This window comes from Rutilus rutilus (assembly GCF_951802725.1).
Source record: "Rutilus rutilus genome assembly, chromosome: 17".
NCBI classification, from domain to species: domain Eukaryota; kingdom Metazoa; phylum Chordata; class Actinopteri; order Cypriniformes; family Leuciscidae; genus Rutilus; species Rutilus rutilus.
This window is the reverse complement of record NC_140230.1, coordinates 29,855,018-29,868,357: the sequence shown is the minus strand read 5'-3', so window position 1 is coordinate 29,868,357 and position 13,340 is coordinate 29,855,018.

Here is a 13,340-nt window from a genome sequence, read left to right as displayed (position 1 = left end):
AACAACATGTTTTAATAGAAAGCTTTATACAAATGTAAGTGTGTTTACTTAAATTGATAAATTTAGGGTCCATTTACACCATTTTCAACAAAAAATGGAAAACTTTTTATGCGGTTTGGCCATTTACACGACAGCAGTTTTTAAAAACAATACCTTTAACGTATCCGTGTAAACTACAAAAACGCAAATTTGTGAAAGCGGCGACGTCATGCATATGCGTATTATGTATTAGTGCGTATTACGTATTAGTGTTCGATCTATAGGCACGTAGTGTTTGTTTAAAAAGTGACCGCCAACTACTGGCCTGGCATGTATAATACAGCATTTGTACTTTGTAGTATTTTCCGCAGATCCATGTGAACGGGGATCGGTTTGACAATGTTGTCCACTCTACACTTAAAAACGCAAAGGAAAAACGACAACGTTTCCGTTTTTTTGGTACATCGTTGTTTTCTAAATGCCCTTAAATTGTCCTTGCCAAAAAAAAAAAGTATTTCTTTTAAAAAGTCGTACTGATCCCAACCTATTGCACATTTTCAGAATCAGAAAGCGCTTTATTGCCAAGTGTGCTTGCACACACAAGGAATTTACCTTGGGATGAAAGTTTCCAGTACAGACATAAAAATAGAACAAGACACAACATTTAAACATAACATATGGTTTAGGTTTAGTCAGAATAAACATTTACAGATAAGGAACATTCACAGTACCGTGAATAAATAAGACTAAATTCATTTACAAGGATATTGCACAAAAAAATGGATTATTGCACTTGGAAGGCATTTAACTGTTCAAGTGGGAAATAGCCTGTGGGAAGAAACTGTTCCTAGATGTTCTTGTGCCTTGTGGTCTGAGGCACCGTCCGGACGGCAACAGTTCAAATAGTTTGTGGCCGGGGAGAGTGAAGTCTTTGATGAATTTGCCTGCCCTTTTCCTCACTCTGGAAAAGAACAGGTCCTGGGTGGTGGGCAGGGGGGCACCAATAATCCTCTCCGCTGTCCGGACTGTCCGTTCTAGTCTCCTGATGTCTGATTTGGTGGCAGAACCAAACAGTTATAGGTTAACACAAGACAGACTCCATGACGGCTGAGTTGAACTATCAGCAGCTCGTGCGGCAGGTTAAACTTCCTCAGCTGATGAAGAAAGTACAACCTCTGCTGGGAGTCAATTGGATTGTCCCACTTCAGGTCCTGAGAGATGGTGGGGCCCAGGAACCTGAATGACTCCACTGCTTCCACAGAGCTGATAGTGAGAGTCCTGGATGTGAGTTTCCCCGGTCTCACGAGCGGCTGCTTATCTATCAGAAAGCTGGTGATCCACTGACCGATTGGGGTGGGCACGAAAAGCTGGAGCAGTTTGTATGATAGAAGATCTGGTCTGATGGTGTTGAAAGCTGAACTGAAGTCCTCAAAAAAAAGATCCTTGCATAAGTCCCAGTTCTGTCAAGATTTTGCAGGATATAATGCAGTCCCATGTTGACTGCATCATCCACAGACCTGTTTGCTCTGTAGGCAAACTGAAGAGGATCCCGCAGTGATGTCCTTCAGCTTGGCCAACACAAGTCTCTCAAATGACTTCATGACCACAGATGTGAGAGCGACAGGTCTGTAGTCATTGAGTCCAGTGATTGTGGCTTTTTTGGGGGACCGGAATGATAGTGGAGTGTTTGAAGCAGCAGTGAACTTCACATTGTTCCAGTGATCTGTTGAAGATTGCGTAAAAACTGGGACCATTTGGTCAGCGCAGACTTTTAAGCAGGTGAAACACCGTCTGGCCTGAAGCTTTCCTGGTCTTCTGTTTTTTTAAACTCTGTTCACGTCCTCCGCGTAGACCTTAAGCGCAGGTTGAATTGCAGGAGGTGTTGGTGTGTGAAGTGTAGATCAGAGCGGGTGTGGGGTGTGAGATTGGGCTTTTCAAACCGGCAATAAAACACGTTCAGATCCTCAGCCAGTTGTTGATTCTCTACAGATCGTGAGGGTGGTGTCTTGAACTTGATGTTCCTCAGACCTGTCCAGACTGTCATTGGCTAAGAACTGGGGGGTTTTTTCAGCTTTTCAGAGTAGCTTCTTTTAGCCACTGATCTCATTTTCTGTGAAATATTGTATGAAATGTTTAAATTCAGTAAAGCAGTGGACACCTTATTTACTAAAGTCAAAATGAAGCGCTGTTCTCATTTAATTTCTGATGTATTTTAAGGTCATTCAGTAAGGAAATATTACTTATTTTTATCCACCAGAAATAGCATTGGATTGTGTAAACTGATCATTATGTACTGAAATGTAAAAGGGATTTTGAGACATCTACAGAGGTATTTTGGTTTAAATGAGTTATTTCTTTGTAATATTTGTGCATGATCGGATCAGAAATGTGCATTAATGAAGTAAATCAGGTCAAATGTCATGATGGCTTTAAATTGTATAACGTATATAAACCCCCCAGCTTTCTGGATAACATATCAATCCCATATTGGTCATCACAGATGAAACGATGAGGTCACTCCACAGCCGCTCAAGCGAACTTGTCACTTCATTTCTCTCTCATCATCTCCCTCTTTTCAACCGATTTCGTTTCCCCAGTTTTTTTAGCACGTTTCCGCTTCTTCTATGACTCCATTTTCCGCCCTGGTTCTTTTCTTCTCTTTCTCCGCCTCTGTCCCTCACCTCTTCTTGCTTGTGTGTTCTTCCATCAGTCTTCACCCTTCACCTCCGTAACCATGGTGGCAGATCCAGAGATGTGTGAATAAAAAAAGAGGGTGCTCTGCTCAATGCCACAGGCGGTGTCGCTGCACGGAAGGAACGAGGACAGCTTTGCAAAGCCCATTTTCGGCTAGTCACGTTTATGCTCAAATAACGCTATGATTTGTTCCTGGAAGTTTATGAGGGTTGATTCCCAGGAAACATGAATGCTGTGTACCTTGAATGCACCAAATGCATCTCCAGATTTTGATCAAACCTGTCTGGTTTACAGTTACAGCTAGTACTGAAGGCTAAATGTACGGTACGTTCTTCAATGTCTTCTGAATTTCAAATTGATTGCTTTGGGTTAGTCCCTGTGGAACTGCAAAAAACCCAATTGTAAAGACTTTGAATTAAAACAACAAACATTGACAGCCTGTGTGTGATGTACAGATGGCTCAATCTCTTGGGCTGCCAGAAACAGTTGGCGCCATTGCGTTCTCAATCGAATATAAAGGATACTTCCCTTGTATTCCAAGCACCACCGTTTCAGTTCGATACGTGCTTGATGGAGGCATTTAAGCATTTCATGTTTGTGCACCCGCACTATCTCTGAGGACGTTTCCATGGTAACAGGTCTCATGGTTCTGCATGAAGAGTAGCTGAAGAGGAGGGGCTGTTTTGTGCTTTAAAGATTGAATGTTAAAGCAAGGTCTCCGGCAAATCTAACGGCGGCGACTCCATTACCGGGAGAATTACTGTCTGAGACGGTAGCCGCCCTCTCTAGACACACAGAGCTGCGACTGTATTTGTTACGCAAAATTAATTACCCCCTAATCAGCATTTCTTGTGTTGAGTTCCATGTGCATGACCTTAAATATGCATCCTTGAGGGTCATCGAGTTCACATTCGAGTCTCTACTCTGGATGGTCTTGATCTCAGCTCCATTCTGAGAGACTTGAGCGGGTTTATTCGCTGAATCAGAGAAGCAAGCGTAAATCTTTAGCCTTTCAGACTGAAAGGAGCAAAAGTGGGACTGTGCCACCAGGCTGCCAACAACCTCTTAATTAGGCACCTTCTGTGTTTGCAACATGGGCATTTGGCATCCTGCTAAATCTGTGCAACTTTTTGCATGTTCTGGGATTGCAGATTCTATATGGCTGTGACTATATGAGACTACGTTTTGTAGATTTGTTTACTTTTATTTTCAAGGGGTCAATTGTAATGCCTTATGGTTCAATCTTTGCAGATTTGAACCAGCAACCTTACAGTTAGCAGCCATAGGCTGTAACTATTACACTCCACCAACCATCATTGTCTAGTAGTTTAATAGAGCACTTAGGGAACCAATTATTGCTTGCATGAAAGTGTGCTAATTAGTTGTTTTATTTGTCTTACTAAACATCAGATTCTACAGCCTAAGACACTCTTAGCCACTAGCTCTGGAGCATTCGTGGGATTTCTAAATGCTACTCAAAGTTGACTATCATTGGAAAATGTTGGAGTTTAAGGTAAATTTGTTAAAGTAACCAATTGGTAATGTTGGTTGAATGGCAAGACATATCTGGCCATGTGATGTAGTCCCATTTAACAATGTTAGCAGCCTTTTTAAGACAAGTAAAAGCTTTTAAAAAATTACATGTGGGGTATTACCAATGTATTTTAGGTTGTAGAATAAAATGAAAATATCTTGAGTTTGTGTTTACCTCAGACTTTATTTTAACCAAAAACTAAAAAAAAAAAAAAAACATTGGAATGGTTGAACTAGAATAGGACTGTCCAAACCTGCTTCTGGAGGGCCACTCTTCTGCAGTTTAGCTCCATCCCCAATTAAACACACCTGAACAAGCTAATCAAGGTCTTACTAAACATGCTAGAAACTTCCAGACAGGTGTGTTGAGGCAAGTGGGAGCTAAACCAGAGATGATCTTATTATAGGGAGATATGGGAGTCTGTGGCTCTACCATTGGAAAAAAGCATAATGGATAACTTGGATGACTTGTGCACGAAAGCGGTTTATCCAGCGTGTGAAGACCCTACTCCATTGACAAAAAAGAAATAAAAAACAGTTCTTGTCTCCTTCCCTGCTTATACCACAGCGTTAGCAGGCATTACGTTTTTTTTTTCGACTAAGGTTGCAGGCTTGACTTCAAGTGGCTTTGGCTAAACTCTGCAGGACAGTGGCCCTCCAGGAGCAGGTTTGGGCTACATCCGAAAGCTTAAAGGGATACTTCAGGATTTAGCATTAAGCTTTGTATTAGTAGAAAACCTGTAGTATTTTCGAATTAGATTTATGTATTTTTTGTCTGGAAAAGATCCTCCAATGACGCAAATATCGTCATTTTGCGTCATCGGAGGATTTTTTGGCCAGAGGCCAAAGACTACAGCCAGTAGTAGGGGCTGTCCCGCATGTTTTCAACCCGCCCATAGGAGGTGGGATCTCACTCACAGAATGTACACATAGTGTCAGCCGTCTTTCTTTGGAAGCTAAGCTAGCAGGCTCTTGTTCTGTGGAGAAAGCTGAGTAGTAGGGGATACCATCCTCTTTTTCCCGGACATGTTCGGCCGTCGAGATCGTCCAAAATGTCCGGGATTCGTCTTTTGCTTTCTGCAGTCGCCATTCATTGTTTACATGCACACCTTTTGTTTCAATCTAACTGAATTCATTCCGATTGGTGAATCTGAATGTAGTGTTTACATGAACGCTAAACAAGTGATTGGTTGATGTGCGTTTTAACATTGCTAAGAACATTTCCGCTCCTCTGTGAAAGATACGAGACCGGTGCGTCTCAGTAATCACGCCACCGGCCTCGCGCCATTCTCCCGCACCCCTCAGCCTCGTCCTGCTCGCCACAGTAAACATAATGAATGGCGACTGTAGAACTCAAAAGCCGAATCCCGGACATTTTGGGCGATCTCGAAATCCCGGGCAAACTCGTCACGGAGACTCGCTAGTAGCCTAGCCTTGTTGTTTTCAACTGCGATCTCTTATCAGTAGGCGTGGCTTGGGAGTGGCCTCCTAGGGCAGCGAAGCAAGTGCATTCTGGGAGTTGTTGTCTTTTATCCGCATAAGCTAAAAATACATTTTCTGTTTTTTCTCAGTCTAGAAAGACCTACATAAATCTACATAAATGACCTATTTTAAATACACATTCATCTTTCCAGAGGTGAAGTATCCCTTTAAGCAGCTGGCTTGTTGCCTCGCTGCCCTATCAGGCAATGACAGCACAGGGCAGGCAGCATTTGCGCAAAAGGTATGAAAGGTACCTCATGAAACCGATTTCAGACTGGCTTCTGGAGCAGCGCAACGGTTAAGTGATCTACAACAAAATAGAGTGAGCTTTGGTGATAACTAAGCAAATATTTAATTCCTATAATAATAATCATTTCTCACTAGAAATAAGAAACTGACCACCAACTGCAACTTTCAGACACCATCTTGATTACCTGTCATAGAATGAAACGAAATGAAATGAAAAGATTTTGGGACATTATAGGAAGCGATACATCTATGCTGCCTTCAAAAATCGATCAGATGAAGGTATCTCAGGAGACAGGAAGTGAAGCTAACATTGGATTTGGACGTGCCTTGATGCCTTCCTACCTTGGAATGCATCCTCCAAAGGCGTAATTTTTAAGCTTTTGGACGTAGCCTTAGATACCCCTGATAATAGTATGCCTAGTAAGACCTTGATTAGCTAACTCTGCTCAGAGTTTTAGGACTACTACCACCTTTTTTTATTTTTTATTTTTTTGCAATAGTAACGTCTCATGCACAAAACAGGTGATTTCTGTCCCTCCTTTCCTTCCAAAGCCATGTATCTCAGTTGCTTGAGTCGCATGGCCAGATGAAACAATACAGATACAAAACAGAACCCTTAGTTTTGCTTATAATTCCAATGGTTTAAAACACCAGACATTGATAAGCTTGTGATGGTCTGTTTTTGTTTATGACTCATTGTACTGTTGTTTAGTTTTCCAACTCAACACCTTAGTCATGCTCTGTGAACACGTCAAACTCCTCCCAGAAAAACGAATTTCTTTCATTTTTGATGGGTTAGAGCGAGAACATGACACCCTCTCAGCTAAAGAACATTGTGGGGCTGTGTAATGTTTTCCTGGAGAGGTTCCTTTGCCCTGAAGTTCTGTGCTTTGACGCATTATTAGCACAGGTGTGACCTCCAGCCTGCCTGCAGAAAAGTTGGATCCAATGCCAAGCTTCCAGCAGGAGCTTGAACACATGTGTAAAGGTAAGTGTGATGTTTTTCGTTTTAGCACGGCCTGTTAATTCACCATGTTTCTTATTGCCTCATTTGTCTTGAACTACCCTGTTGCTATCAGTTGCATTGGTGTGACTCTGTTTTTGGTTATTTCTCAAGACTCTTGCATGTAGGAAAATCAGGAAAACAAAGTGATAGACTGACTTTATTCCACACATCTGGAGCTCTAAAGGTCAACCGTATTCCTTGATAAAATACACTGTATACTTACCCAGATACCACACTGTTCTCAGATTGCATTTCCATAAATTTCATAGGGACCCGGAGCTGGGAACCAGCTGTTGGCATGTCTGGAGGCCACTAAACCAGTAGTCTTTCAATATTTATTACAATTACTCTGTGTTCCTTTCACGTGGGTTTCTTGTGGATGTGACAGGTTGTTGATTGGTGAGCTCCGGTGCGGGTGTTGGAGGAACTCATTAAAAATGGAAGCTGTGAAAGTAGGCCAGCGGTTCACTGGTGTGGAGGCAAGGGGTAAAGGGGAAGGAAAGCAGTTCCCAGTTCTCCATCGCCTATCCCATGTCATTGTCTTCTCCTGGTCCATTCTCTGCATGAAGAGGTTAGTTTCTCCATTTTCCCAATTACAGCTAATCTAGTAAAACTACATCTCAAACAAACAACTTGCACTGTTGAGAGTGAGAAATAAAGCCTACTTGATTGAGTGCTTTGAGAAAACAGGAGAATAGTCACTGCATTATTTATCACTGCTCTAAGTTATCCAAATATTGAAGCCAGTTTTTTCTGTTTTTGAAGCTGAGGAATTAACTTTAGTTCAGGGTCTGCCAAAGGTCAAAATTCCACCAAGAACAAGGGCTATTTACCATTTCTGTTTAATAAACAGTTTTTCTCGGTTCAATACAGCATGTATGAAATGCTGGTCACTGTGATTTTGCCAAGTAAGACATGTTCCCGGATCAACATATTTGATTGATCCTAGAAAAACATTCCTGTCCAAAAATGTAGTCCTATCCCTACCCCCAAACCTCACCCTACCTATAACTTCTCCCTAAAATCAGAGGGAAATGATAGGTGAATAACACTGATGTAGAAGCACCTAACCCTGGTTTTAAGCCTAAACTTGACAAACTGTAAACTTGTCCCTCAAATCTGATTGGAATGTTATTCCAGGATCAACAAAGATCAACTTGGTGAAATCACATTCACCATGAAATGCTGTCGATGAAAAATGACTTTGACTTCGACAAAATTGCTAAAATACACACTTAACATCCATAAGACTAGTGTACTTGTGAACATGAGACTAGTGTGACAGAGTTGTGTTCAGTAGAACATGGAGTTAGCAATGCCAATGTAATGGGTTTGATTCATTATTAAACTGATGAAAAATGTATAGCATGAATGCAAAGTAACTCTTGTGAGTGTACATCAATGTAAATGTAAGGGCCTGTTTCCCCCGAAATGCGCTTTTGCATTTAAAAACACGATACAGAAAAAACCGGGAGGTCTTGAGACGCGTTTTAACTTGAGTGTAGAACGCCGTGTCATGTGTAAGGTGTTGAAAAAGACGCAAGATGCGATCACAGCACTTAAAGACATCAGTTTATGGCGTATTTACTATAGAAAAACAATGGGAAAGCAATGCAGTGTAATACAAAAAAAACATATTCTTTGCAAAAGGCTCCTAGGAATTGTTCTAGTTTCCATGGAATTGCCAGCAGACCAGAGAGAACATGTGTGTTGATTTCTTTGCAAGAAATATTCCAGCAGATTTTGCATGATTAAGACATGGCGGGAAGGCAGTAGATTAAAAAAAGTTCACTTGATGCCTTGTCCCTTGTCCCTGATGAAGGACTAATGGATTTGCCTCTGTAAAAATAAATATGAATAAGCCAGAGTTTAAGACTTAAGTGCTTTTCTGTGGACTTGTCATCTTATTCTTCTGTCTAATGCCATTTTTTATTATATCTCAATAGCTCATTATTATAACAATGTGAACACTGGGAAACATGCTTAAAGCTCTGAACTGCCATTTTGATTTACATTTGCTTCCTGGTGGTTTAAGGAAGTGCTGTTAGCAAGGTTTTGTTATGGATTTATACTTCCTAATTGGAAAAGAAAGCTGGCCACTATTTCCATAGCAGACCAAAGCATGTGCACATGTGAAGTGAACTTATTTGACCGTCCTCAGTATCTGACTATTATAACCTGCATATAGCAAGGCTGAATGCCCTTTAGCCAAACAAAGAGTGACAAACATGCCATTGTGCTATGATTGTCTCATTATCTTCATTCCCTTTGTTTCCAATTATCTGAACTCTTCATTAAAAGCTTTAGTGCATTACATAACAATGGACTTCATTGTTTTCTCAGTCATTCTGTGACTTAGTGAGAGTTAAAATAGGCATCTGTTTATGTAGCTGGCAATCGGACTGCACCGCGCAGGACGAAAAGATCTGTTTAATTTGTTTCGTGGTATTTGTATATGGAAAAATGACTGTGTATTTTTTGGTTTAATGTACATATGGCCTGTGCTGTTGGCATTTTGCAGCAATTACACCTCGTTTTGCTCTTCCCGTATTCCTCCTCAACATTTTGCCAGAACGCAGCACTGCTTAACAGTAGCGCTGTTGAAATTGGACTGCAATATTCCTACAGTCCAATATTGAGATTCCACTCTCCAAAGTTCTGCCAAGTGTCTATTCAGTAAATGGTCTGTGTACCATGTGCCACGATTAGCTTGCAGTGTGTACCGTGTTCTATTCCTACTCAAGTGTCGTATTTGTTCTATAGTCTGCGGTAGGAGCATCATAACCGTCTCTTTCTCTCGCTGTCTCTCTTATATTTGATGTCCATTCTGGTTGTCACCTCTTTGTATCTTTGGTTTGATGCCACAGCTAAAGCACACTTGGCCTGCCTGTATCAGCCCGTTCTCATTGCCATTGAGTCGTACATCTGGATCTGACAGGTTTCTGATTGGTTGTTATGATTCATATGAACCTTATGTTGTCCTTGCTGATCTGTCATCATTTGTTCTCTTCAAGCTAGTCCCAGAAGGAATTTGTTTCTTGACTGAAGAATTAGACCGCCACAAAATAGCATCTATTGCTAATAAAATATGATATATGATGTTTTCACTTAGTGTAAATAGAATCTATTTGCTATATCAATATAGGTTCAAATGGTTTAGCAATGCATTAAAAAGAAAACTCTCTCTCTCTCTCTCTCTCTCTCTCTCTCTATACATATATATATAGTATATATTCTTTTTAATGTCATTTATTTATTTAAAACATTTACATATAAATATACATATACACTACCGTTCAAAAGATTTCAGTCAATACTTTTTTTTTTCTTCTTTTTTTTAAAGAAATTCATACTCTTTTCAACAAGGCCACATTAAATGAATCAAAAGTCACAGCAAAGACATTTATAATGCTGCAAAAGATTTCTACTTCAAATAAATTCTGTTCCTTTGAAATTCATTAAAGAATCCTGAAGACACTTATTTTATATTGTAATAATACTTCACAATATTACTGTTTTACTGTATTTTTGATCAAATTAATGTAGCCTTGATGAGCATAAAGAGACTTTACTTTCAAAAACAGTAAAAGAAATCTTACTGACCCCCAAAATATATATAATGCTCCTTGGAAATGTAACTCTTGACCTTGGCATTGCTAATGCTGTGCAGGGCCACTTGAACCAAAGGAACACCCTATGTTCATATTGTTTCCATTTTTCTGCTCAGCATATTGGTACATAAATGGAACGAGGGGATATCATTGATCATCATGCTAATCCACAGTGCTGTGATGTGACTCATGCTCGTCAATAGATACATGGAGCCAGCGATCATGTTCCTGTAATCTGTTGATATGGCATTAATGTGTCACCACTCGCACAAGTCAACCTGAGTGTGTATGAGATAAAAACACTGTCCGCTGTATAGCAATGGAGCACAGCTGAGCTGAGAGGGAGCACAGACGGGGGGGGGGGATGGGCCACTGCTAATGGTGGGGAGGGGGGCTGCACAAACAGTTTAGTTCTGCTCTGGTTGGCAGCACATAAGCCTGTATGATCCAAGCTCCAGCCTGTCCAGAGCCAGGAATAGCAGCAGTGCGCTAATGGCACTTGAATAAAGGGAAATGAAAGCGCTGAAGTAGGTATAGGAGAAACAGGAGGAGGGTCTTAGCTCTGGCCTCATGCAGGAACTGGATTAAAATATATCTTGCATATATACTGCGTCTTAGCAGTGTGTGAGTTTATATGTGAATATAAATCTGAGAGAAAGACATAAGGAGAGAGTTTTTACCTGGCAATGAAAAAGGACTCCTGAACCAAGTAGTTTGTTTTCATACCTCATACATGCATCTGATCATTCTAATTCTTAATACTGGAGGTAATATGAATTAGTTTTATAATTCCACCATTGCCACCATGCCAATGTGTTGTGGGTGGTTGCCAGGATATTGCTATGCCGTTGCTAAATGGTTCTGAATGGTTGCCAGGACGTTGTCGGGTTGTTATTAGATTGTGGCTCTTAGGAAGTTGCTATGGGGTTTCTGGGTGCATCTGGGTGGTTACCAGAGTGTTGCTACCAGGGTTGATTAGGTTTTCTGAGTGGCTTTTTTCTTGTTGCTATGTTACATAGTAGCTTGTTATTATGTGGTAACCGAGCATATCTGGGTTGTTCCCAGAGCATTGCAAGGTGGTTACAAGAGTGTTTCTATGCATTTTCTAAGGTGTTGTGAGTGGCAAGACCAACGCTGCCTCTAAAATTGCATACTGTCTGAGTAGGTATTACATTTAAATTTGAATTCTTTACAGCCGTAAAAAAAAAATTACATTCTGTATAGTATGAAAATGAGTAATGAAATCCAGATGTACTACATTTGCCATGTTGACTGTCACGTGACCTACCAGCGTCAGCTGCGTCGCTTCACCTCCATTTATAAATCCCCTCCTGTGGCCTCATAGGATAGTAAAGTGTCCAGCGAATGTGCACTTCAGAATCTCACCGGAAGTAGTAGGTCATCAGGGGACTTTTCGCCTACTATTTTTTGAATACTATGTATTCGGACATACTACTTTTTGTCATACTGTTTTTTGCATAGTATATAGTATTCAATTTCGGCCGCAGCGCTAGTATGTCACACACGTCCTGAAAAGTGAAGCCAAAACCATAGACTGTAAAAAAAATATGGAAGTAGTGTCCATGATGTCACATGTAGGTTTCTGAAGAGCATTTTTGAAGCCAAAAGTTGGTCGGAGCCGGCCGTCGCCATCTTGGCAGCGCGTCGCCGCGTGTTACTCCGGATAAACGAAAATGGGCAAAAAGGTGGGATTAGCTGAGGTGACGTGACGGCTAACAGACAGCAGACAAACGGCTAGTAGAGACAGCAGCAGCAATCCACCTGTCACTCAAGTGGCCACGCCCTTAATTATTCAGAACTTTAAGGCTTGATATAATTTAAACAGATGAGTTATAAAAAAAAATCACCCCCCTCACAGTTGTCATGAAGGGCAAAATTAACTATATAGACCAAAATCACTTTTTGCACCAGGCTGTAAACAATTTTTTTTCTGCTGTAAAGTTGGGCATTTAAACATGGGGGGGTATATGGGATTGACTCTCTTTTGCAGCCTGTCTCTAGCGGCCTGTCGATGAATTGCAGTTTAAGTCACTTCAGTATTGGTTTCAAGACAGAGACAGGAAGGTTGCCACTTGGCCAAAACATTTTGATCGCCCCCTTGTGGCTGGTTGCAGTATAGGTCACACACCTGCCCTCTCCATGTAATTGTATGCGACATGAGTCATTCTAAAAAATCCAATTACACTTTAAATACATTTTTTTCAAAGATGGTTTCTGCCATTTTGGATAGTTTTTATCACGCTGATGTATATTTAAGTGTTCGTTTTTCAAATAAGTTTGGTATTAGTTATTTGATGCCATAAAATTGTGCTTGCAATTGAGTCCACCTCACGATCACTACTGCACAGACTCGAGCTCCACATGACGTAATCGCCGCAAGATGCCAACAGCCATTTCTGGGACATTTTGGCTTCATTTTAGAAGAAAGTGGAGACATGCTGTCCATCTCTTTTTTTACAGTCTATGGGCAATATCCATTAGTTCATGGAGCTGACAAAAGTTGTTCTTTTTTTTTTTTTTGGCCTTTTTTTTCATAGGCCTTTTTTTGTCAGCAAAATAGGAAGCTTGGATCAAGAGGTGAAAGATTTATTTTTGATAAGATGATTTTTGGATCCCTCAGTTCTTGAGACATAATGGTTGGCTACTTGGGGGAAATTGTTTTTGTTATTTTTGGGATTAAATATGTTCCATGTCTTGTTCCATTGGAATTAAACCAACGGAGCTATGGCTATCAAAACAACACTATCATGTTGAAGAGATGAGAG